The 26,561-nt window shown below is 46.6% G+C and overlaps 1 long non-coding RNA gene across 2 annotated transcripts in view; it reads right to left on the bottom strand.

Annotated features, from left to right (window-relative positions):
* The window catches only part of LOC135058116 (uncharacterized), a 120,212-nt gene extending 94,192 nt beyond the window's left edge, over positions 1-26,020 (bottom strand). The window contains exons 1-3 of one of the 2 annotated variants that reach the window (XR_010244614.1): positions 25,508-26,020; positions 6,753-6,847; positions 4,873-4,929 (exon numbers count right to left, since the gene is read on the bottom strand). This is a non-coding gene — a long non-coding RNA (uncharacterized LOC135058116). The remainder of the gene's footprint in view (positions 1-4,872; positions 4,930-6,752; positions 6,848-25,507) is intronic. The other variant, XR_010244615.1, reaches the window with a different exon arrangement.
* Positions 26,021-26,561: the final 541 nt, after the last annotated feature.

Below are 26,561 nucleotides of genomic sequence, written 5' to 3'. Positions count from 1 at the left end.
TCCACAGTGTCTTCAGCTAATGCCTCTCATTTTACTGCTCCGTTCAGCTTCAGAGTTTCTCCCAAACCACCTCATCCCATCTTCGGTGTAACTCCATGCTAACTTGGAGGGCCGTGCTGGACATGCCCCCAGTCCCTCTCCCATGAACAGATGCAGGGCCGAAACTAGGATTTTCGTCACCCTCGGGCAAGGCAGGAATATGCCCCCGCCACCAAAAAAAAAAAATCATCAAAAACAAACCCTGTCAGACTTAAATAATCAGATTATCAAAAATGTTGAAGAAAGGGGATACTATTGGACAACATTTCCCTGTGTTCCTCAAATGCCATATGTGTCACATGCCCTGCCAGCGTGTTCAACTAAATGCTCCACTGTGTGTCCCCATACATTGCACTATATCATAACACTTCATCACTGCACTACATTCCCATATCCACTGCACTACATCATTATACTACATACCCTAAACGCTGAACTACATCACTACACTACATCCCCTTATATGGTACACCTCATCATTGCACTACATGCCCCTATATATTGCAATACATTACTACACTGCATACCCTATATGGTACACTACATCACTACACTACACCCTATAAGCTACACCAAATCCCCCCATCTGGGAGGCAAAGCAGAGGTTGATACTGCTAACTGGGAGCACAGTGCGCTTCTATAGCTTGCACGGTGCACTGCACTCTAGTTGGTGCACTGCATGGGAAAGAAGAGAGTTTAAGAAAGTAGCTGACATAGGAGAGATCCCAGGTGCTGGACGCTCACCCGCACAACATCGGAGCCAGCTGCGGGTAGACAGGTGGGTCAGAGACATTGCCCTGGGAGCTGTCTGCATCTCACTGGAGCAGCACAGCATTGCCAGTAAACAAACAAAACAAAAAACTCTGCTCCTCTGTAACTCCTTGGCGCCCCCTCAAATCCTGCACCCGGGGCGTATGCCCCCTTAGCCCCCCTCTAGTTACAGCCCTGACAGATGATGTGCGCATGTGCACATCAGGGCTGCCCAGAGTGGCCACAGGCCTGTGTACTGAAGTATGTGTGGCCAAATAAAGGGAGGAGTAGCCATGCCCTCTCAATGACCCCCTTAGCAGCCTACCTTGTCCTGGGTGATTAGTACATGCCCCTCCACCCTCTCAGCACCCCTGTATGCCAACAATTTAAACCTATTTTCACCATCCTTTCCTACTATGAAAATGGTACCGCATCCATCTTGGGTGTAGTACGAGTGGCCAGCTGTTGGAATCCAGGCGCCGGGATCCCGACCACCGAAATGCCGGCAGCGGGGTGAGCGCAAAAGAGCCCCTGGCGGGCTCGCTGCGGGCACAGTGGCATGCTATGTGCACCACGCTATTTATTCTCCCTCCAGGGGTGTCATGGACACCCCAAGAGGGAGAATAGTTGTCGGTATCTCGGCGGTTGGGATCCTGGCGCCAGTATGCTGAGTGCTGGGATCCCGACAGCCTGTATATCGAGTGACACACATCCTTCTTTTGTACCTTAGTGATATCCCTGGTTCCTATTGATTTAACATTATGTCAGCCTAAACTTTGTGTAGGAAGCAGGTTCATTACAAGTATAGGCCTGTTTTACAGTATTTGCATTTTATTTTTATTTTCTAAGTGGGAAATATAATGAATTCATAAATTATTTTAGATGGTGTTTTTCTATTGATTTTTTTTATTCTCTACAAACAAATCTGGCAATACATCCTCCATTTTACAATTCCTATAGGATTATGTCAGCATTTTTAATAAGCGCCATGCTTCTGCAGCTGCATAATTACTGTATATTCTCCTAAAAAAATACTTCCAAAATGTAAAAGGAGCTAATTACATAACTACCGAGTGTTTCCAACACCATTCCAAAATCAGACACTTGACTTTTGGTCCAAGAGTGAATAATATGGTGATCGAACACATGTAACTTTGACAGCAATCGCAACGATTCCAGCTCTTCTCAGTACTAAAAGAATTAGCCATTTGATATAATTGTACAGTACATTAAATGTCACTTTGGCAGAGCCATGCATGTTAGCTTCTCGAGAGGCTACGTAAATGAAAATATGCCCTTTAAACATTTTCATTCACTACGTTCATCAATCACTTGGACAAAATAAAGCAGAAAATGTTCCAGTTGAGGTCCATCGGCCTGATTTATGTTTAAACACAGTCAGTATTTCCTTAGAATCTGCATAATAGTTTTTCAATTTAATATAACGGACAAATTTACAAAAATTTTGACTTTTTAAAATCTTTGATTCGCTACAGTTTCCATTTCCTACCACTAAGTTTTCTGGACCAGTGAAGGTAAACAAACTGAAGAGAATCAACAGAGTGACAGCTGTTAGCAAAACAAACTTACCTATTTCCCACAAGTTGCGGGAGACTCCTGATTTTTCCGGTAGTCCCCCGCACCTCCAGAAGAGTGGTTAGATCTCCCTCATCATGCCCGCTTTCATAGGAAAGCAGGCAGTATGTGAAGAAGTCATGGGGAATCATGGCTCCGTTTTGAGGGAGGGGGTTTAATGATGTGAAACCATGTCATTAAGCTCTGCCCTTCCTTGTTGGTTTTAAAGCAAAAAAAAAGTAAAGCAAAAAACAAACAAAAACCAAGTACAGTAACTGTGCACCTGGGCAAAACCATGGTGCACAGCAGGTGGAGCTGATGTAACATGAGCAAAGAGATTTAGATTTGGGTGGGGCGTGTCCAATTGCAGTGTTAATATAAATCTGTCTAACATTTGTGGGCTACATGCAAAAGCAGCCAGTATTTACCCTGCACAGATAGAAATGTATTTGCTCCCCTTGCATTGTAAGAAACAAAGTTTCTTGCTCCAGATACAAAAAGTTATTTGATTTTCTTTTTCTTTACTTTCAAATCAGAATCAGGCCCTTTGGTTCATAATCAATAATTTGCATTCTTACCAATATTTGTTGACCGTACAATTCCATAAAAAAATAAAAAAAAAGATATATGTACGGTAATGATTTTTTTTTTGGGGGGTTCAAGTTCAAAACATCGGACCCCCTAGGTTAGCATAAATAAACTGCTTCTGAACATCGTTAAAGTTGTTCAGAACAGTAAAACGCGTATTCTCCTACGCTTGCTTTGCTCACTACACTTTGGGCAACGTGGTTGCTCCGCTCTGCTCACCATAAGTTACTATTCCCAATAGATTTCTGCGTGGATAGTGTTCCGAGGTAGTTTACTATGCTAGCCCAAGGGGTCCCATGATCTGAACTTGAGCCTTTTTTTTAATGGAATTATCAAAAGACATGTCTGAATTGTCGATGTGTTATTTTTTTTCTCTGAGAATCCTTTCTGCAGAGGCCAAATTAGCACATCCTTAGTCTTTGACAAGTTTCGTAAGTGGCTCATGAGAGCTGAATGCAGGTTGGGTGATACTGGGAGTAATTTGCTCTGTTAACTCTCTCGGCACTACAGTGATGCCATACGGTTGCGTATTCAATTCAAATTTGCAGCTTTCGTTCCTTCGCTACTAGCAGATACAGAGGGCCTGGACGTAGTACACTCAGCAGCTATATCTTTGGACAGCTACTGTGTGTAAAAAAGCTAATGCCACTGGAGGGTGTAATAGGGTATGCCGGCGGCCGGGCTCCCGGTGACCTGCATACTGGCGCTGGAAGCCCGACCGCCGGCATACTGAAAGCGTGGTGAGCGAAAATGAGCCCCTTGCGGGCTCGCTACGCTCGTCACGTTGCGGGCATGGTGGCGCGCGATTCTCCGTCCAGGGGGGTCGTGGACCCCCAAGAGGGAGAAAAAGTGTTGGTATGCCGGCTGTCGGGATTCCGGCGCCGGTATACTGTGCGCCGGGATTCCGACAGGCGGCAACCTGAAGACCACCCCCACTGGAGGCGGATTGTGAAAATATACACTTCCTGCAAGCTTCTGTGATCCACTGCTGCATCCGAGAATGCATCTTCTGATCACTCTGCGGAAACATTGATCATCTGAGTAACCCCCAGGTGAAAACACAGCGGGATGGCCGCTGCTTCATGGGGAGTAGGAGCTGAAAATTGAAGGTGGCTCTAACATCGTGTCACTTTAAATTTTCAGCTCCAACTCACCAAGAAGTAAGCCACCATTTCGTAAATATAGCAGACATTGGGGGGAATTCAAATGTTATCGCACCGCTGATCTCCCATCTAAAGTGACAGGAGAGTGTGGGGCGATATTCAAATGCCCCAACTTATTGCTCTGATTGCACCCATTACACTCAAAGCACCTAAACCTGACTGAAGTAATGAGCATGAAAAGCCCCTTTTTGGGTGCCCAAACAGGTATCTTTATGTGCATTTCAGCTGGCAACCCCCGGGTTAGCGAGCTGAAATTAACTTGTCGCGCCCGTCAACAGCAACTTTTGAACAGCTGCCGGACGGTGAGATCGCTGACGGGAGTGGGAGGTACCACATTTGAATCAGGCCCAACATCTCTTCACTAAATAGTCAGGCTTTGTGCCAAACATACGACATGCGTGTTAATATATGTTAACTATATGATGGATTTTGAAGAGAAGAAATCAAATATTAGATACTCCATACTGTAGCATGATCGCTCCCACATATTACCTCCTCTACTATTTTAAATCAAATAGTAACAGAATCAAGCAGAACCTGGAAACGTTTATGTTGTGCGATGGGCGGACTTCTACTGGCTTGGGAAATGTTACTCTTATTTTTTATTTCATTTAGGCAGGATTTAGCTCCAGTTCTAAGGTTACATTTTTAAATGATTTCCCGACTTGCCATAGAAAACCTGTCGTATGTGATAAATATTGTCCATCTGCGTTTTATTACATGGCGTGGCATGTTTTTCTTATCCTCCTCCACTCACCATATTGGCACATTGAGAGAAATATCTCTGGATGACATCAAGTTCCAGTAAATTCATCTGCAGAAATTTATAATAAAAAAAGGACATGGTTTTAATATGAATGGTTATGATTCTACATTTGTTAATCACCTGTGCATAGAATACAGACTGCACACACTGCGCAGTCAGCATGGCTGTAAATGGTACCATGGGGAATCGCAACGCTGTGATGGAGCCCATGTGGCTGTCAGCTCATTGCAGCTTTGATTCTTCAGGCTCATCCGATTGACTGATGCCGTGCAGTCCAGCTGAGGAGAGCAGTCCTCACGTCACAAGTGGCTAATGTGTTTATAAGACTGAAGTCTGGAAGCTAGCAAGTCAGCACCCCAGACATGACTATGTATGACTCTGCTTTAATGTGTGCTTATGCTTACACACCGACACCAGGATCTTGCTAATATGTCAGTCTGTACTGACACTGTATTTACCATATAAAGAATAATGAAATTCAGTGGTTACATCCTTCAAAGTGCAGTCACTGGCAGAGAGCATGCTGCACTATGGACCTAAATCAGCATGGATTGTAGATGTGCTAAAAACACACATCTACAATCCATTACCCTGAGATGTGGGGGAACGCCCAGGAAAGGGCAAGTCCACCCTGCATGACGGATCCAGCCCCCCTGCCATCATGTAAAAGCATTGCATGGTGGCGATGCTTTCGCATGTTTAGGGTAGTCCTCTTCCTACGCAGCCTAGCCCTGCAAATGGTCTGGCCCGCGCCCTCCCCAAATGCCGAATCGACGTCCCTTTAACACCGCCGCGATGCCCCCTTCCACCCCGTGAACACCTCTGCCTTTCAATCAGGCAGAGGCGTTCGCACAAGTGAGATACTTTCATATCTCGCTGTGGGTGGGATGTACTATTGACAAAGGGATTCAGCCCCGAGAGTCAATTTGCGCATGCGCAGGGTGACGATGGGCAGCTCTGTGGAGAGAAGCCCATAGGCTTCTATGGGGTATCGCCAGCAAAAGCAGGAGAACCCCGCCGCAGCGCTGACCTGCCGGCCGGGGTTTAGTACATTAGATAAATGCGGTAAGCGGAAGTTTACAGCATTTTCCGTTTAGTACACCCCGCCCTACGTGCACACACAGAGTGCGGCTGCTGTGCGTGCGCACACTTCACAGGGCTTCAGTATATGAACGCTTCCATGCTGAATTAGGCATCTACTAGCCATTTCTCTGACATGCGCGGGGACACCCAGCATGGCAGCAATGCTTTCACATGTTTAGAGTAGCCCTCTGTCTATGCAGCCTAGCTATGAAAACACATGCGCCAGCCCAGTTCAGCCGTCAATCTCCGACGGAACCTGCAGCATGTGTACGGGTGGTCGGCACACACATAACGATGCACCAATATATCTGTAGATATATTGGTCATCGTTTGGGCTACAGGGTACAGACGTTGGTACACACCAGTGTGTGTACAGACGTTGGTACACACACTGGTCGACGGGCCAGCAATATATCTGCCATTCAATAGAACGGCCGATATATCAGCCAGTGTGTACCCAGCATAACTCATTGGAGGAATACAAATGTCTTTTACACTTTTTATAGTGCCTTTCAAGCTGTTCCTATATGACAGATTTGCTTTAAAAGTGAAATAAATAGAAACGGATCATTGAAAGGAAACAACAAAGGAACAACATAATAAAATAGCAGCATTAACGTAATGCCAAAACTAGTATTTTCAGAGTCTAATTTATAGATCTCAATGTCTGTATCACATCTGTTATGCAAACACCTTTCAATCCAAATAATATTGATGTAACATAGTATTTCAAAAGTTCACTAGTTAAAAATACACCAAAAACTTGGAAACGTTTTTAAATAAAGTACAATTGCTCTTGTATGTAGCTCCAAAGGCTTAGTGTCCTGCGATGAAGATAAGCAGAGGCAGATGCCAAAAATGCCTTGTTTCAGTGGACGACAATCTGGAAAGAAAGTGGAAAAAGTTTGCAGAAAGTATTTTTTGTGTGTGACTTAAATGATGATTCAGTAAGGTTTGATTTGTAGCTTCTAGTAACAGCACATTCATAGGCATAAACTATTTATCATAGGGATTAATTGTATAAATATGTCAAAAGCAGAAAAATGGAGACATTACTTTGATAGTGCAAGTATATGAATTTGACTTACAAACCTGTCCTTGAGGATCTAGTCAGTAGACGCCAAGTATTATATGCGTGTAAAGAGACTCAGCTGTATGGATTGTTAGACAATGGCCTTAGATCTTGATGTATAAAGAAAAAAAATCCTACAATAAGACATGATTAGCCAGGGCCAGACTGGCCATCTGGCACTCCTGGAAAATGGCAGAAGGGGCAATGGCCTGATGGGCAACTCTGCTCGGCTGCACAGCGCAAAGTTGGACAGAGGCAGGCCGAGGAGCTCCCCCTCGTGGCGCTCTGCTCAGCCGTCCTGCATATAGAGACCGGGGCATGACTTGTGGTATACTCCTATGAGGTATGACCAGAACTTTTAAAAATAACTTTTTAAGAGCCTCATCCATCCCCATGGTTAACTAATAAAAATAGCCACTGTGCCAACGTTATGTAAACACAGGCAGGACCTATAAATCTACTTGTAGTGTGTTTTGGTTCCTTAAGATGAGTCGCACGCAGAATGGCTGTAGTTGTGGTAGGGTTATTCAACACCAAATCAACACAGGTTTCAGACTGACAGTTTCAGATTGTGATGAAATTTGGTATTATAAATGCTGCCATGGGTGTAAAGAAATCCCCCAAATCTTATGCTATGTTCAACGGTTTTGAAGTTACATTATATGCCTTTAAAGCTGCTGTTACCTTTTTTTTAAAAATTGCATTAGCAGCTCAACTAATTGAGCTAGAGATTTGGTCTCATTTTAAACATCTTTGTATGGTATAACATTCCATAAAAATGAAAATTAAAGGAGCGTGGCCTAGCCGGCATACTGAGAGGTAGCATTTCTGGGGAGCTCCCGGCCGGCTGCCCTTTTCACCTCTCTTAATCACAGGACTGAGTGGCCCTCTGCTGTGGTGGGCACCCGGAATACCCTGTCTACAGGCGGATGAGGTCAGCGGAGCTGGGAGACACTCTCGCAGTGTCTCTGCGGGTTGCGGCCTACACATCAGCCTCAAGTAGCGCCTCCAGCCCAGCACGAGCTCGGCGGGATCACCTGTCGCCGCCTGAACTCTGAGGTGCTCTCTCCTACAACCTCCCTGGTACTGTCCACCCTCTACTGTAGCCCTGCACTGGACCAGGCTTACTCCCGGTGGGCGTTATATATTGGTGAGTGGCTGCTTGACGGCTCCCGGCCCCAACACGTACTTTCCTCTGTATCACTCCCCCAGTGACAGCTGTATTCAGCGTGCCTCCTTGGTGGCCCCCTTAGTGCCTGTTTGCCTATTTCTGATGAGCAAAGTGTATAACACTTGGGGACACTTTACACTACTCCCCTACTCTCCTGTCTTGGTGTACACCTAAAGGGGAAAACCCCAGTTACTGGGTCACCAAGGGGTGATATACCTATCCCGGCACTGTAGTTTTGCTGGCCCATAGGCAGAAGCTGGACACTGCCGGATAGGGCCATTAGCATGTCTCTTATTACCACAATTGTGCACGGAACACCAATCTCCCTCACCCTGGTACCTCCCCATTGCTCATTAACTATATGTGCTCCCCCTGCCTTTCACCGGGATGCACACCCCTTGACTCGTGAGATGACCTGAATTTATCCAAGGCCTTAACACGCACGTTGCGGTCACTAATGTCTGTTTCCGCCACAGCGTTCATATACGTGTGACCGTGCCTACTCTACTCTATTATTGAGGGAAGCCGCATACTATTTGCTTTGTCCTACTACACTTGGACTTATCTGCTCTGGTACATGGCCCCATGCATGGTATGCCACAAAAGCGTCGAAAGACTCCTGCCCCATCCAAACCCAGTATCCTCAGAGCATGGGAAAAAACGGTACTCCTTTGAAACAACTGCCTACTGGCACAGACACCTCAAACATGGCTGGCGTGTCTACTACCGATGCCCCACTGTCGGCTAATGAAGTGATTTCTATAGTTACCAAATTGATTCAGAGATGAGGTCGGCCCTGGCAGATTTCAAATCCGAACTCGCTGATCTTGGCTCCAGAACAGACACCCTCGAGCAGAAGGTGGATGAGATCTGCCAATACCAGAGCGTCATGGACCAGGAATTTACGGATCTTAGAGCTGACCTGGGGGTATATTTACAAAGATTCGTGTTTTGGCCGTTTTGAAGGGTGTTTGAACTCGAATGGTATCGGGTGCATTTTACTGCAACTTTTTGAATCCTGATACGGTCATTCACTAAGCTGCCGACTTTTCACAATTCGTATTTTCCGATGTCGATGTGATTCGTAATATCAGGCAGTGTTTTACGGGAGTGATGAGTAAAACACTGCCTGATAAAACACAAGAAATCCCGGCCGGATCTGTGAGATCCGTGCAGGGCTTCATTGTGTACCTTAAAAAGGTTTTTAAAGTGTTTAAAAATCTGCAAAAAATTGCGTGGGGTCCCCCCTCCTAAGCATAACCAGCCTCGGGCTCTTTGAGCCGGTCCTGGTTGAAAAAATATGGGGGAAAAATTGACAGGGATTCCCCCATATTTGATCAACCAGCACCGGGCTCTGCGCCTGGTCCTGGTGCAAAAAAGACGGGGGACAAAAAGCGTAGGGGTCCCCCGTATTTTTTGAACCAGCACTGGGCTCCACTAGTCAGAGAGATAATGCCACAGCCGGGGGACACTTTCATATAGGTCCCTGCGGCCCTGGCATTAAATCACTAACTAGTCACCCCTGGCCGGGGTACCCTGGAGGAGTGGGAACCAAGGGCCAGGGGTGAAGCCCGAGGCTGTCCCCCCCATCCATGGGCTGCGGATGGGGGGCTGATAGCCAAGTGTAAAATAAAAGAATATTGGTTTTTGCACAAGAACTACAAGTCCCTGCAAGCCTCCCCGCAAGCTGGTACTTGGAGAACCACAAGTACCAGCATGTGGGGGTTAAACAGGCCCGCTGGTACCTATAGTTCTTCTGCAAAAAAATACCCAAATAAAAACAGGACACACACACCTTGAAAGTACAACTTTATTACATACATTCCGACACACACACATACTTACCTATGTTCAGATGCCGACTCGGCCCACGTCTCGACGTCGATTCCAGGGTACCTGAAAATAAAATTATACTCACCTAAATCCAGTGTGTCGTGTCCTTTAATAATCCACGTACTTGGCAAAAAAACAAACCGCATACCCGATCCACGCACTGAAAGGGGTCCCTTGTTTACACATGGGACCCCTTTCCCCGTCTGCCAGGAACCCCCCTGACTCCTGTCAAAGAGGGTCCCTTCAGCCAATCAGGGAGCGCCACGTCGTGCCACTCTCCTGATTGGCTGTGTGCTCCTGTAGTGTCTGTGAGGCAGCACACGGCAGAGATACAATGTAGCGCCTATGCGCTCCATTGTAGCCAATGGTGGGAACTTTGCGTCAGCGGTGAGGTTACTTTCGGTCAACCGCTGACCGCAAAGTTCCCACCATTGGCTACAATGGAGCGCATAGGCGCTACATTGTATCTCTGCCGTGTGTTGCCTCACAGACACTACAGGAGCACACAGCCAATCAGGAGAGTGGCACGATGTGGCGCTCCCTGATTGGCTGAAGGGACCCTCTTTGACAGGAGTCAGGGGGGGTCCTGGCAGATGGGGAAAGGGGTCCCATGTGTAAACATGGGACCCCTTTCAGTGCGTGGTCGGGTTTCCGTTTTTTTGCATTGCCAAGTACGTGGATTATACATTGGACACAATCTACACTGGATTATGTGAGTATAATTTTTTTCACTGGTCCCCCAAGGATTCTACATGGAGAAGAGGACTGAGCCTCGTGGGAACATAGGTATGTATGTAAGTATGTATGGAGGTGTGCATGTATGTAATAAACTTATACTTTCACGGTGTGTGTGTCCTGTTTTTTTTGGGGTATTTTTTTTAGTAGTAGTACTACAGGTACCAGCGGGCCTGGTTTTCCACCGCATGCTAGTACTTGTGGTTCTCCAAGTACCAGCTTGCGGGGGAGGCTTGCTGGGACTTGTAGTACTGCTACTAAAAACAATATTCACATTTTTTACACATGGCTATCAGCCCCCCATCCGCCGCCCTTGGATGGGGGGACAGCCTCGGGCTTCACCCCTGGCCCTTGGGTGGCTGGAGGGGGGGACCCCTTGATTTAAGGGGTTCCCACTCCTCCAGGGTACCCCGGCCAGGGGTGACTAGTTGGGTATGTAATGCAGGGCCGCAGGGACCACTATAAAAGTGTCCCCCGGCTGTGACATTATGTACCTGGCTAGTGGAGCCCGGTGCTGGTTTCAGAAATATGGGGGACCCCTACGCTTTTTGTCCACCGTATTTTTGGAACCAGGACCAGGCGCAGAGCCCAGTGCTGTTTGATTAAATATGGGGGAACCCCTGTCATTTTTTCCCCCATATTTTTTCAACCAGGACCGGCTCAAAGAGCCCGAGGCTGGTTGTGCTTAGGAGGGGGGACCCCACGCAATTTTTTTTTCTGTTTTTACACTAAACAGACCCTTTCCCATAGATAACCATGCACAGATCTCACTGATCCGTGCATGGTTATCCAAACTCGACTGGAAAAAGCAGGTCTATTTTGTTGCTGCTTTTTTTAACTAATCGGAAAAAAACAGACCCGCACTTGAGCACTCAGAGACTAACACCCAAATACGAATGAATAGTGAATGCCCGTATTGTATGAAATAACAGCCGCGTTTGACCGATGGTCTATTCATTCGGATTTCTGAACTTTGCCAATCAAACCATTACAAATAGACCAGACACTGACGAGTTTTCTGCTTAGGGAATTCCCGGATTGGGACTTAGAAAAAAATAACACAAATCGGCCAAACTCGGATTTTTAGTAAATACTGGCCCTGGAGTCCTATAAGGACCATCTTGAGGACATTGAAAATCGCAACCGGCAGCACAACATCTGCACCTGCAACATTACGGAAACGGAGTCTACCGACTCTCTACCTGCCTATTTGGAGGGCCTGTTTCTCCACCTGGTTCCTGGTATTTCTACTGATCTCCTACACCTAGACCGAGCTCACAGAGCCCTCCATCCCAAACCATCACCCACTCAGCCTCCACGGGACGTCATCCTCCACTTACATTATTTTAAAGTTAAAGAACAGATCATGGCCGCTGTTAGAGGACTCTCGACTGTCTCCTACTCAGGGTCCCAACTACAACTGTTCCAAGATCTGGCCCCGTCAACACTTAAGAATAGGCGGGATCTTCTAAATGTCATTAAAACTCTGAGAACCCACTCCATCAAATACAAATGGGGCTTCCCTTTTCAGCTTTTGGTTACTAGAAACGGCATGACTCACATTGTTAAGACCCCAGCCCAAGGCTATGAACTACTGAAGCTGTTTGGTTTCCTGGACGAAATTCCGGAAATATGCCGGTATCAGGCTGTTCCTGCTCGCACGCCTGTGACACCATCCCATGATTGAATCACGGCTTGACTGTTTTGTTACTATAAAACATTATACCTTGATCCTTGTTCAGCAACTTTGACAGTAATAACTTGTTCTTTACTTATTGCTCTATTTGTAAAGTTTTGACGTTTCATTCTTTATAGTTGGCTCTATAATTGGAGCACATCTGATATTATACTGTAACCTACTTTATAGTTATTGTACTCCATTTCTCACTTCTATGTTTGTTATTTGTCTCACTATGAGATACATTTAACTTTGTTTCTTCCAGGCCTACAGTTGTTTCTGTCTGTCTTTCGCTTCCTTGCTCTACTTTATTTTCCTAGCTTTCAGTGTATTCTGCAACTCTGATTTGCATCTAGCATATTCATTGTCCACACTTCTGTATATACTCTTGCCATTTTCCTCATGTCCACAACTACCTAGTATGTTTTTCGTACTCCGTACCTTGTGTATTTTATTGTTCTTTGTCACCCATGCCTCCAGAAGACAGGCGTGTCTTAGTGACACTCCCTCTTTTCACCCCAGACCTGTCCCTATTTTAGGAGTAGGTCGCCTTCTTCCTTTCTTTTCTCTTCCTTTCCCTCTCCACTTCTCTGGCCTCTGTGGTGGACCTCTCTTTTGTCTCTCTAGCCAGTCGAGGTGTTACTCTGTTTTTCCACTTTACCCAATGTATTTTGACCCCCCATGAAGCTGTCAGTATTGACTCTTAATGTAAACGGCCTCAACTCCCCCACTAAGCGGGCCATGGTGATTCAGAGTTTCCACCACCGTCGACCTCATATAATCATGCTACAAAAGACCCACCTCAAAACTCCTCATCCTTCACTCTCATCCAAACACTATCCAACCGTATTCTACTCCTCTATGAATGCAAAAAGACGTGGCACTGCGATTATGCTCCACCAAAACTCACCTATCACTATACACGATACTATCTCAGATCCACAGGGACATATAACCTGACCCCAATCACTTTAGCTTCAGTGTATGCCCCTAATAGACAACAGGGCTATCTTTACGCCACCTTTTTCAATCGCCTTGCCCCGCTTCCCCGCGGAATCACTATAATAGGAGGTGATTTTAATACCATCTTGAATTCCAAACTTGATAGATCTCGCTCCTCCCATACTCCCCCTATGCATGCTAAAGCTTCTAAGCTGCTTCTCACACAACTTGCCCTTAATGACCTTTACGATGCTTGGAGAATTCAGTACCCTGCTGCAAGGGGATATACGCATTTTCCCCCCCCTCATGATCTAAACACTCGGATAGATTATTTTTTTAGCGATCGTTCCACCACCCAGAATCTTATTGGTGCTCATATTCTCCCTATACCCTGGTCCGATCATTTAGCCATAGAATTAGTCCCCAACTTACTTGCCAATGGCGACTCAATGAATCTCTCCTTTTAAAACAGTCCAATGTTGTGGATCTCACCACGGCTCTCACAGATTTCTTTAGCATCAATGCTACCCCTGATATTCCCCCTCCCACCTTGTGGGAAGCCCATAATGCTACCCTCCGCGGTACCCTTATCAGCTTGGCAGCCTCACACAAAAAAACGGAAAGGACTCGCATATTGAAACTTGAAACATCTTTGGCCTCCCTGACTGACCTCTACCACAGGTTTCCCAAACGCCACACCTATTTGAAGATCTCAGCTGTCAAAGGCCACTTATCGCAAATTCTCTCGAAAAAAGTGGCTCAGACACTATTGTGGGTTCGACAAACTTTTTACGAAAAGTCTGATAAATCTGACACACTAATAGCCCGCAAACTCCGTGCCAAACGCACCCGTAATCGTATTCACACACTAACATGCCTCAACGGCAGTACCACTCACGACTCCCAGGTAATTACGTGACAATTCCGACAGTTTTATGAATCACTTTATAATCTCTCCCATGATGCCACTGCTATGACTCCAGATCTGGCCATTACTTGAACTCCTGCTCTCTACCAAAATTATCTGCGACTCAGCTTCAGACTCTTAAATCAGCAATCACCAATGAGGAAATTAGAGCAGCTATTAAATCACTACGCTGCTCTGCGGTGCTGGGCTCTGACGGCTTCACTGCTCTCTACTATAAAAAATTTACTGAACCTCTACTTCCCATGCTTCGCCCCCTTTTCAACACGCTGTTGGAGGGTGGTTCGCTCGATGATGCCACCACCGGGGCCAACATAATAGTCATCCCAAAACCCCAGAGGGACCCCACAGAGCTTGGAAACTGTAGACCAATCTCTCTTCTGAATCTTGATCTCAAACTTTTTGCAAAGATTCTTGCCAAGCGACTCGCCCCTATATGCCATCCTTAGTCCATCCAGATCAGGTGGGCTTCATTCCCAATAGGCAAGCCTCCGACAATACGAGGCGGTTAATAAACCTCATTCATATAGCTTCAAACCGCTTGCTGTCGGCCTTGGTGGTGGCGCTCGACGATGAAAAAGCCTTTGACAGAGTAGCTTGGCCTTTCTTGCAACAGACTTTCTCTACTATGGGATTTGAGGGAGTATTCCTTCAAGGAGTTAACTCCCTTTATCATAACCCCTCGGCATCGGTTTTGGTTAATGGCCTTTCATCCGAACCCTTTCAAATTAAAAACGGCACTCGTCAAGGCTGCCCCCTTTCTCCCCTATTGTTTGCCCTCATCATGGAACCATTGGCCGCGAAGATCAGACTGAATGAAAATATCACAGGCAAATATCACGGTGAGACGCTCAGGTCATAAGATTGCTTTATATGCGGACGACGTGATCTTGACACTGACTAATCCTACAGTTTCCCTTCCGATTCTGTTTGATGAAGCTCGCACCTACGGTCAATACTCAAACTAGAACATCAACACAGATAAAATGGAGTTTCTGAATATTAATGTTCCACATTCAGATCTCCTATTGTTACGGGCTGAGTTTCATTTTCGATGGCAACCTAGAAAACTTAAATACTTGGGTATCTATCTCACGAAATCATATTGCCAGCTTATTGCTGCTAACTTCCCAAGATTGCTGGCTTCCATTAGATCAGACCTGTCACAACTGAGGGCCTGAGCTGACGGGAGGCAGCCTCAGTTGTAGGGGCTGAGATGTACCGGAACCTGGGAGGTTGTATCAGACCCCTGGACATGTAAGTAACATGAATAATAACTGCCCGAAGGCGTGACCATGACAACTTGGATAAAAGTCAATGATGTTTATTATGACAACTCCGCAACACAGCAGCAGTAAAAGAAAACGTAAAAGTCAGCAAAGAATAAATACAGTTCCTGGGTACTACAGGATGGCAGGAGCCACAGGGCACTGGTAGTGTGAGATAGTTCTTATGATCTTCTAGATGGAAAGTCCTTACCAGGCCCGACTGTAGCAATGGAGATAACCCAGGATTGTGCCAGCTGGTGTTCCAGGAAAAGCTGGGTTGCTGAAGATAAAACAGCTGCTGTGGATACTGGCTGGAACCAGACTGTTGTTAGCACGGAGTGGATACTGGCTGGAACCAGTTAAATAATAAATGAACTTGGGAGCGATGAAATATGAACTGAAATGTAGAACTTGAGAGCGGAGAAATAATAATACCGGTGGAGAGTGGTAAAGTGTAGAAAGGACACCGGCCCTTTAAGGGAAGCTATACTCTGCTGGAAGCTGAGCTGGAAGCAGGTAATGTTGTAGCTGGAAACAGATGAATCCACAATGGATTGGAGAGTCAGGCTACACCGCAGGTGGAATGCTGGTGCGGGTCTCTATGGTGGAAGTCTTGAGACAGGAGCTGGAACCTGGAAGACAATCACAGGAGAGAGACAAACAGGAACTAGGTTTGACAACCAAAGCACTGACGCCTTCCTTGCTCAGGCACAGTGTATTTATACCTGCAGCAAGGAAGGGATTGGCTAGGCAATTATGCAGATTAACAATACTGACAACAGATTGGAGGAAATGATCAGCTGACAGAATCCAAGATGGCTGCGCCCATGCAGACACTTGGAGGGAAGTTTGGTTTGTAATCCATGTGGTAATGAAAACAGTAATGGCGGCGCCGGCCACTGGAGACAGGAGACGCCAGGCTGACAAGTGCACATCCAAGCACGCGGACACAGCGGAGGCCGCGGCTGACGTAATCGCCACTCTGACACTCTGCATGCAGAAGCTCAGGGACGGCGGCGGAGGCCGCGGGAGACGCCATGCCAGATGTAATAAGGCGTTACTGTGACAGCGTCTCAGAGAGACAGGAGAAGATGCAGGAATGTGAACATTAGGATAACAGATGGGATCCGGTCCTGGAGCGCTGAGCCAGCCTTAGGAGGCATCTGATGGGTAAGAAATGGCGTCCAGATACCCGGATCGTGACAGCACCCTCCCCTTTAGGAGTGGCCCCAGGACACTTCTTTGGCTTTTGAGGAAACTTGGAATGGAATCTCCGGACCAAGGCAGGAGCATGGACATCAGAAGCATTGGTCCATGAACGTTCCTCAGGGCCGTAACCCTTCCAGTCAATAAGATACTGTAGTTGACCGTAACGGTGACGTGAGTCCAGGATCTTGGCCACTTCATACTCAACGCCTCGTTGAGTTTGGACTTTCGGAGTTGGAGGAAGTGAGGAATGAAACCGATTCAAGATCAGCGGTTTCAACAGGGAAACATGGAATGTCCTGGGTATTTTTAAGAAGGGAGGCAACTGGAGTCTGTAAGCAACAGGATTGATGACTTGTTCAATCTTGAAAGGACCGATATAGCGAGGTGCAAACTTCATACTGGGAACTCTTAACCTCAAATTCTTTGTGGATAACCATACCCGATCACCCACCTTGAGAGCAGGAACTGCTCGACGCTTCTTATCCGCAAACTTCTTGTACCTGAACGATGCCTTGAGCAGAGCTGATCGTACGCTCTTCCAGATATTGGCAAACTGATGCAAGGTGATATCCACTGCGGGAACAGAAGTTGCTGGAAGCGGTTGGAACTCAGGAACTTTAGGGTGGAATCCAAAGTTAGTGAAGAATGGTGTTGAAGCAGATGAAGAATGATACTGGTTGTTATGACAGAACTCGGCCCAGGGAAGTAATTGAACCCAGTCATCTTGAGAGGAGGACACATAGATGCGGAGGAAGGCCTCCAAGTCCTGATTCACCCTCTCGGTTTGACCATTGGTCTGAGGATGGTAAGCCGTGGAAAACTTTAGCTTGACTTGGAGGACTTGACATAAACTTCGCCAGAATTTGGCTGTGAATTGAACTCCTCGATCTGAGATAATTTCTTCAGGAAGACCGTGGAGTCGGAAGATCTCTTGTATGAATACTTGAGCCAACTTGGAAGCTGACGGAAGACCGGTGAGAGGAATGAAGTGTGCCATCTTGGTGAACCGGTCAACTACCACCCAGATGGTATTGAACTTGTTGCACATGGGTAAGTCTGTAATGAAATCCATCGACAAGTGGGTCCATGGTCGACGGGGAACGGATAGTGGAACCAGTTGCCCCGCAGGCGACTGGCGGGATACTTTATGTTGGGCACACTTTGGGCAAGATGCAATAAACTCCAAGACGTCCTTTTTCAGAGTTGGCCACCAATAGGACCTAGAGATATACTCCAGGGTTTTTTGGATACCTGTATGTCCGGCAAAACGGGAAGCATGGGCCCAATGCATGAGCTTCTTCCTTAGCGTCGGCTTCACAAAACTTTTCCCTGATGGGGGCGTAGAGTCCATCCCTACCGTGGAGAATGCCAACGGATTTATAATAGGATGCTTGTCTGAAGACTCTGACTCATTTTCTTGCTCCCATGAGCGGGAAAGGGCATCGGCCTTGCGATTCTGAGAGCCCGGACAGAACTGGAGTTTAAAGTCGAACCTGGAAAAGAAAAGTGCCCATCTGGCCTGACGAGGGTTGAGACATTGTGCGCCCTTCAGGTATAAAAGGTTCTTGTGGTCTGTAAGTATGGTGATTGAATGAGAAGCTCCCTCCAACAGATACCTCCACTCTTCTAGAGCGAGCTTGATGGCTAGCAACTCCTGGTCGCCAATGGCATAGTTGCGCTCAGCTGGGGAGAACTTCCGGGAGAAGAAACTGCAAGGGTGTAAATGGCCATCTTTAGCCCTCTGAGATAACACCGCTCCTACTCCAACGGAGGAGGCATCCACCTCTAAGATGAAAGGAGAGTCGATGTCAGGCTGTTTCAGAACAGGCGCAGAGATGAACCTTTGTTTTAAAAGATGAAATGCTTGCATGGCTTCTTCAGACCACTTGGACGGGTTAGCACCCTTCTTAGTGAAAGCAGTAATAGGCGCCACAATGGTGGAAAAGTCTCGTATAAACTTTCGGTAATAGTTGGCGAACCCTAAGAACCTCTGGACCCCTTTGAGGGTTAAGGGTACCGGCCAATTTTGGATTGCTTGTAGTTTCTCAGGATCCATCTCTAGTCCGGAACCGGACACAATGTACCCTAGAAACGGAATGGACTTGACTTCAAAGACGCATTTTTCTAATTTGCAATAGAGATGATTGACACGGAGACGGGACAGAACCTCTTTAACCCAAAAACGATGTTCCTCTAAATCGTTGGCAAAAATGAGGATATCGTCTAGATAGACCACGACATGACGGTATAGAATGTCTCTGAAGATCTCATTGACAAAATGCTGGAAGACAGCTGGAGCATTGCTCAATCCGAAGGGCATGACGAGGTACTCATAATGTCCGTCACGGGTGTTAAAGGCGGTCTTCCACTCGTCACCCTCACGGATCCGGATGAGATTGTATGCACCTCGCAAGTCCAGCTTTGTAAAGATGGTAGCTCCGCTAACTCTGTCAAAGAGCTCAGTAATCAGGGGTAAAGGATAACGGTTCTTGATGGTAATGTCGTTCAAACCTCTGTAGTCGATGCACGGCCGCAGACCACCATCTTTCTTTTTTACAAAAAAGAAGCCTGCGCCGGCTGGAGAAGAAGAAGGTCGAATGAACCCCTTTGCTAGGTTCTCTTTAATATATTCCTCCATAGAATGCGTCTCAGGCAGAGACAACGGATAAGTTCGGCCTCGAGGTGGAACCTTCCCTGGAACGAGATCAATCGGACAGTCCCATTCTCTATGAGGAGGAAGGATATCAGCAGAAGCTTTACTGAACACATCCGTGAAATCTTGATATGGAGGAGGTGGAACATCAGACGACCTGGGGGAGGAAGAACAGACAGGCAATACTTTAAACAAACATGTCTCAGCACAGGAGGAACCCCATGCCAGGATTTGCGTAGTCGTCCAATCAATTGTAGGATTGTGAAGACGGAGCCATGGAAGGCCCAGGACCACAGGATGTGTGGCTCTTGGAATCACTAAAAAAGAAATAAGTTCGGAATGAAGAACTCCCACTCTCAGACGAACTGGTAGAGTCCTTAAAGAAATGACTGCATCAAAAATTTTGCTGCCATCCACGGCAGTTAAAGAAATGGACGAAGGAAGTCTCTCGGTGGGTAGGGACCACCGTTTAACATAGGCTTCGGTAATAAAGTTCCCAGCTGCTCCGGAATCAAGGAGGGCAATGATGTTCCGATAACGTTGAGCAACTTGAAGCGAGACTGGGAGATTACAATCTTGAGGAGATGGAGAGGAGATCATTACTCCTAGCCGGCCCTCTCCTTGGCGAGCTAGGATTTGGAGTTTCCCGGACGTTTGGGACAGGCATTAATGGTGTGAGACGGAGCTGCACAATAGAGACAGAGAAACTCGGAGAGACGTCTTCGGCGCTCAGCAGGAGTTAAACGGGAACGGCCAAGTTGCATGGGCTCATCTTTAGATGGTGACAGTTGACGAGGAGGAGGAGCAGAAGATTTTGGAGCAGATGATCTTCCACGCTCAGTTGCTCTCTCTCTGAAACGTAAATCAACTTTCGTGCAGAGTGAGATTAGCTCATCTAACTTAGAAGGTAAGTCTCTGGTAGCTAACTCATCTTTAATACGCTCAGATAAGCCATGCCAGAATGCAGCATACAGGGCCTCGTCGTTCCATGCCAGTTCGGATGCCAGGATCTGGAACTGTATCAGATATTGTCCTACAGTACGTGACCCCTGGCGTAAACAGAGAATCTCGGATGAAGCTGAGGTTACCCGGCCTGGCTCGTCGAAGATGCGCCTGAATGTTGACACGAAGGCAGTGTAGGAAGATAGCAGGGTGTCGGACCTCTCCCATAACGGTGATGCCCAATCAAGGGCTGAGCCACTGAGAAGAGAAGTAATGTAGGCAATTTTTGTACGGTCACTGGGAAAATTGCCAGGTTGTAGCTCAAACTGAATCTCACACTGGTTGAGAAATCCCCTGCAGAATCTTGGAGATCCGTCAAATTTTGCTGGCGTTGGAAGATGAAGACGTGGAGCAGAAATGGGTAAGGTGGGTGGGGTTATAGCTGGAGTCACTGTGGTTGACGCACCAGACGCGCCTGATCCACGGAGAGTTGTCTGAATCCCATCCAGCCGAGTAGAGAGATCCTGGAGACAGCGGATGATGTGGCCCTGTGCAGCCTCCTGATGTTCTAGTCGGGCTGCCAGTTCTTGCATCGGCCTGGCCGCTTGATCCTGGTCTCCGGCTGGATTCATTAGGTCAGTGCTTACTGTCACAACTGAGGGCCTGAGCTGACGGGAGGCAGCCTCAGTTGTAGGGGCTGAGATGTACCGGAACCTGGGAGGTTGTATCAGACCCCTGGACATGTAAGTAACATGAATAATAACTGCCCGAAGGCGTGACCACGACAACTTGGATAAAAGTCAATGATGTTTATTATGACAACTCCGCAACACAGCAGCAGTAAAAGAAAACGTAAAAGTCAGCAAAGAATAAATACAGTTCCTGGGTACTACAGGATGGCAGGAGCCACAGGGCACTGGTAGTGTGAGATAGTTCTTATGATCTTCTAGATGGAAAGTCCTTACCAGGCCCGACTGTAGCAATGGAGATAACCCAGGATTGTGCCAGCTGGTGTTCCAGGAAAAGCTGGGTTGCTGAAGATAAAACAGCTGCTGTGGATACTGGCTGGAACCAGACTGTTGTTAGCACGGAGTGGATACTGGCTGGAACTAGTTAAATAATAAATGAACTTGGGAGCGATGAAATATGAACTGAAATGTAGAACTTGAGAGCGGAGAAATAATAATACCGGTGGAGAGTGGTAAAGTGTAGAAAGGACACCGGCCCTTTAAGGGAAGCTATACTCTGCTGGAAGCTGAGCTGGAAGCAGGTAATGTTGTAGCTGGAAACAGATGAATCCACAATGGATTGGAGAGTCAGGCTACACCGCAGGTGGAATGCTGGTGCGGGTCTCTATGGTGGAAGTCTTGAGACAGGAGCTGGAACCTGGAAGACAATCACAGGAGAGAGACAAACAGGAACTAGGTTTGACAACCAAAGCACTGACGCCTTGCTTGCTCAGGCACAGTGTATTTATACCTGCAGCAAGGAAGGGATTGGCTAGGCAATTATGCAGATTAACAATACTGACAACAGATTGGAGGAAATGATCAGCTGACAGAATCCAAGATGGCTGCGCCCATGCAGACACTTGGAGGGAAGTTTGGTTTGTAATCCATGTGGTAATGAAAACAGTAATGGCGGCGCCGGCCACTGGAGACAGGAGACGCCAGGCTGACAAGTGCACATCCAAGCACGCGGACACAGCGGAGGCCGCGGCTGACGTAATCGCCACTCTGACACTCTGCATGCAGAAGCTCAGGGACGGCGGCGGAGGCCGCGGGAGACGCCATGCCAGATGTAATAAGGCGTTGCTGTGACAGCGTCTCAGAGAGACAGGAGAAGATGCAGGAATGTGAACATTAGGATAACAGATGGGATCCGGTCCTGGAGCGCTGAGCCAGCCTTAGGAGGCATCTGATGGGTAAGAAATGGCGTCCAGATACCCGGATCGTGACAAGACCTTTCAGTCTGGGACAAACAATTCATATCGTGGTTTGGCCGCACTTTGGCGGTCAAAATGAACATTCTTCCCCGCTTATTATATCTCTGGCAAACACTCCCTATTCACATCCCAACACCGACCCTCAAACATTTACAGCGTGAGATTTAAAATTTTATATGGGCAGGTAAGAAACCAAGGCTTAAAATACGTATATTACAGAAACATCAAAACTCTGGGGGTGTGGGCATCCCTGATCTCCTTAAATACTTTCGAGCTGTCCATTTATCTTCCTCTATACATTGGCATGCCCCTCCAAATCAGAAAATATGGACGTTTATTGAAGCTCACACACTTTCTGTCTATTCTCCTTCTACACTTTTATGGTGCCCCCCCTCTCACTGACCGACCTCTGTCTCCCTCCTCCATACTGTACAGTTCTCATTATCCATCTGGGATTTTTGCACATGTTTCTACAAACTTCGTTCGCTTCATCCAGTTTTGGTCCCTCTCTGGAACAACCCTGCCTTCACCCCAGGCATGGATCACCATCAGTTTTTGTCATGGACTAACCACAACCTCTTATTCCCTCTAGATATCGCCCATCTCCACACCTTTCCAGATTTTGCTAGTTTACAATCCCGTTTTAATCTTCCCCATAAGATTTTCCATCAATTTCTACAGATTTGACATTTTTATCACTCGCTCGAGCGCCCTCCTTCAACTACGTCAATGTCAACCATTGAATCTCTATGTCGTCACCATCAGTCTTCTAAGGGACTCATATCTTCTCTATATCAATTACTCCTATCTCACAACCAACCCCCCAAAGAAGCCCATGAATTGGCCTGGGAAAAAGATGTAGGCGAAGAACTCACTCCTGCAGAATGGTCTCAAATTAAGCAGGCAGTATCGAAATGCTCGATCTCTGTACGTATAAAAGACAACGCTTATAAGCTCTATTCACGCTGGTATCTCACTCCTACCCGCCTCCATACTATATATCCCACCACATCGGACCTATGCCGGCATCAATGTGGCAAAGAGTTACTTACTTACATGTATGGTGGACATGCCCTTGTATTATTGGAAAGAAATACATACACTAATTAAAAATATTACTGGTTTTGATATACCCCCTTCACCTCTATATTCACTTTTAGCTAGACCTATCGCCCATCTCCCATGCCCCACACATAAATTGATCACCCATATACTCAACACCGCCAAATGCCAAATTGCAGCAAATTGGAAGTCTATCACTCCACCCCCCTTACCCGCCGATATTAACGCTATATGGTCAACCTGCAGACTGGAACGAATCTCCTCAGATATTCATGATACTCCTATTCAATTTGTCCGTGTCTGGTCACCTTGGACCGCTTATTACGACGCCGAACCCCCTTTGGCAACCATTTAATTTCACTTAGCGCAACTGATGCGCAGACACCTCGACTGGCTTCTTCTTCTTCTCTTCTTGTTACTTCTTTTCTTCTCTCCTCCTTTCCTCTATCCCTCTGTCCCTCTCTTTCTTTATTTCTATATTCCCCCACTCCTCCATTTCTCTTTTCCCCTTCCCTCTCTCCTTTTTCCTGCCTCTTATCTCCCTTCTTCCCTTGCTCTATCTTTTCCTCTAGTCCCTTTATTGAAATGTATAATGGTTTCATCTGCAATTTCCCTTTTTTCTTATTTTGCGCCTTTCTGATTGTCAATCGGTTTGTTTTTCCCCATATAGTAAAAATCGTTATCTTTTTCAATATTTTGGTATGTTACACCTATCTTGATCTCCATTATTATCTTTATAGCCCTCACTCCGACATTTTGGTGGTCATTCCGAGTTGTTCGTTCGCTAGCAGTTTTTAGCAGCCGTGCAAATGCTATGCCGCCTCCCACTGGGAGTGTATTTTAGCTTAGCAGAAGTGCGAACGAAAGGATTGCAGAGCGGCTACAAAATAATTTTGTGCAGTTTCAGAGTAGCTTCAGACCTACTCAGCGCTTGCGATCACTTCAGACTGTTCAGTTCCTGTTTTGACGTCACGAACATGCCCTGCATTCGCCCAGCCACACCTGCATTTTTCCTGGCATGCCTGCGTTTTTTCGAACACTCCTGTCAATCACCCTGCGGCCAGCAGTGCGACTGAAAAGCTTTGCTAGACCTTGTGTGAAACTACATCGTTTGTTGTAATAGTACAATGCGCGTGCGCATTGCGCTGCATACGCATGCACAGAAGTGCCATTTTTTTGCCTGATCGCTGCGCAGCGAACGAAAACAGCTAACGATCAACTCGGAATGACCACCTTTGTGGTTTACATTCTCATATATGACACTCTATTTATAGAGTTACCAGGTGTGATTGGTGTAACATTTTTCTACTTTGCTCAATAAATTTTATTTAAAAAAAAAATTTAAAAATTTTTTCAAAAACAAAATGTAGTTTTCTCAAAGATCCAATATTTTTTTTTCAATATATAAGAATTATTCATACTCTTGTTAAAAAATCCCCAAAGTTTTATTTTTGGATTATGATGTGATCACATGCTATAAGAGCTTTAATTTTTTGCTTATTTATGAAAATTGTATTCAAAAAATGAATAAAACTAAAAAAATTTTACTAGTTCACTACATTAATGGAATGCATTTCCCCTTCAGGTGTGTTTGGGAATGCGATTCTACAGACAGGACCTGCTTCCACTTCTGTGCAGGCATACAAACTTAAGTGGAAAGAAACTCCATGTGGAAAGACACTTCAATTGTGTTGAATACGCCAGCCTTTTACATTTTTGTGTTACAGCATTTATAATGGAGTGTTTCTCTATGCGGAGTGCCTCCCTCTTAGGGCTGGTTTTCTGACAGACTCATTAATCTCTGCACATATGGGCCCCTTAACTTACTTGTAGTACTATGCTGAAGTTGGGCAAAGGTGTGTAATCGCACCCTAAAGTCTCTCCTCCTCTGTCAGAGGTTAGCATGAATGCTTATGGTCACTGTTGACTAAATACACAATGGAAGGGGTTCATGTAAGCGTGGGTATTTGCTGAAACTGGGATCAGTTATGGGAATTAGCTGAAGGTGTGAAGTGAGGTGATGGTAGTAACTACCTGGCAACTGTGATCAACCCTAGCTGCAGTTTTTCCCCGTGTCCTCTCTCCCCTCAGCAGTTCTCAGCTCTCACCAGCTCTAGTCGTGTCAGCGGTATCGGTGCTCGATCTCCGGCTCTGATCTGGTCAGCAGGAGGTGGGCGGTTGGGCCCTGGCTCTGGTTACGGTTGTGGCTTGCGGCTCCTTCAACTCCCGTCTGCTGCTGCGGTGCCCGTTACCTCAGTCCCAGCAGCGGCGCACCTTTCTCTCGTCACACCCGCGGCTCCGGCTCCTCTCAGCAGATCTCCTCTCGCTGCAGCACACTCTCCTCAGCACGAACCTCCATGGTGGCTTGGCTCCCCCTCAGCGCTATTACTCCACAGCGGCTCTCCTCACTGTACGGAGCTCTCTCCATCTCTGCTGCGGTCCAGGCAACGCTGGTCACTCCCCTCCATGTGGCTCTCCTCAGCCAGCTCTCCTCAGCATACTGAGTGCTAACTCCGCCCCCTCGTTCTCCCGCCTCACTTCATCCAGTCCTCTCCGTCCCAGCTTCCCGCTCTCCTCTCACATAACAGGACGGCCCCAGGGTCCTAGTACTTTTCTGCTCACTGATCCTGCTGACGTCTCCCAGGCAACAGCAGAAGGGAGTGTTAACCACTTCAGCATTAACAGGACAGGTAGTAATTGAAGCTAAGCAAGGGGTAAGTTAGTGATCTTTACTCATGTCTTATCCAGTCCTACAGTTGCCAGCAATGTACACTCTTTGTAATACAAATTAAGGGGGTCCAGTTCAGAGTGTCACATATTATCCCGCTAAAAGTATGCGTGTCCTCACGCAACTTTGCCAAAGCAAAAGTTCTGAGCCACAATTTTTCAATTACACACTCCAGTCTTGGATGTGGCACAACAACAGGAGCATAAGCAATATACTTAAGGCAACTACATATATATCACATTATATACATTTCCATGAGTATTTATCTACAAGTACAACAACTAACAGTACATATTAAAGCATCTTAATCCCGGTACCATAGAGGTAACGTACCTCTTGTACTGCATTCTGGCTTCTTAGGAACTGGGGTAAGCACCCCTTCAGCCTGATCAGACATAATACAAGGTGTGTCATCACATTCAGTGGGCACCTCT

The sequence above is a fragment of the Pseudophryne corroboree genome, chromosome 3, assembly GCF_028390025.1.
Source record: "Pseudophryne corroboree isolate aPseCor3 chromosome 3, aPseCor3.hap2, whole genome shotgun sequence".
In the NCBI taxonomy this organism is placed as follows: domain Eukaryota; kingdom Metazoa; phylum Chordata; class Amphibia; order Anura; family Myobatrachidae; genus Pseudophryne; species Pseudophryne corroboree.
This window is presented reverse-complemented; position numbering and strand designations above follow the sequence as displayed.